This window comes from Arachis ipaensis, chromosome B05, assembly GCF_000816755.2.
Source record: "Arachis ipaensis cultivar K30076 chromosome B05, Araip1.1, whole genome shotgun sequence".
Classification (NCBI taxonomy): Eukaryota; Viridiplantae; Streptophyta; class Magnoliopsida; order Fabales; family Fabaceae; genus Arachis; species Arachis ipaensis.
Genome location: NC_029789.2, coordinates 132,895,313 through 132,896,157, shown reverse-complemented (window position 1 = coordinate 132,896,157; position 845 = coordinate 132,895,313).

Sequence of the window (845 nt, the reverse complement as noted above, 5' to 3'; positions counted from 1 at the left end):
TTTTAAATTTAAATTTTTAAAAGTTTTATTTTATTATATAAAATTTATAAATTTATATATGTTAATTTTATATTAAATAGATTTGGTTTAACTCAATTTATTTTAAATCATTTTGAATCAGATCAAAATAAACTTATTAATCTTTTAGAACCAAATTCGAGTTTAATTAAATCCGACCCAATGTGATTTATAAATACTTCTAACCGCAACATCAAAATTTGCAATTGTTAGTTTGGGTACAATTAGGGTTGGTAATTCATACCCTACTCACGAGTACCCAATCCGGTTCAACCCGTTCGGGTAGGGTAGGCTACCCGACTCGCTGCGGGTAGGGTAGGGTACGGTTCGGGTATGCCTGCGGGTAGGATAGGGTACGGGTTTAGGGTGTATCCTACTTTACCCTACCCGCACTTCATATATAACACATTTTTTATAAAAATTAGGTATATAATAAAGAAAGTGAGAGTTGAACCCACAACCTTCCTTATGTAATGACTTACAATAAGTAAACAACTACTAAAACTAGTTAGTTAATTTAGTAATTTAGAGCATTAATTTTTTATTTTTTATGTTTTTAATATGTATAAAATTCGAAATGATTGAATTTTATATTTACTTTAAAAAAATTTAATATTTCGACGGATAGGGTTAGGGTAGAGTCCAAACTCTACCCTACCCTACCCATTACCAGTCCTAGGTGCAACTCTAGAGAATAATTCAGCACCATGACTTCATAGGTGGAGCTGTGGCTCTAATTTAGTGACAAATCATAGTATTTTTTTAACGTATGTATTTAGGTTTGAAATTTAGTTCAGGCTAAATAGTGAATGAAAATACTTAAATAT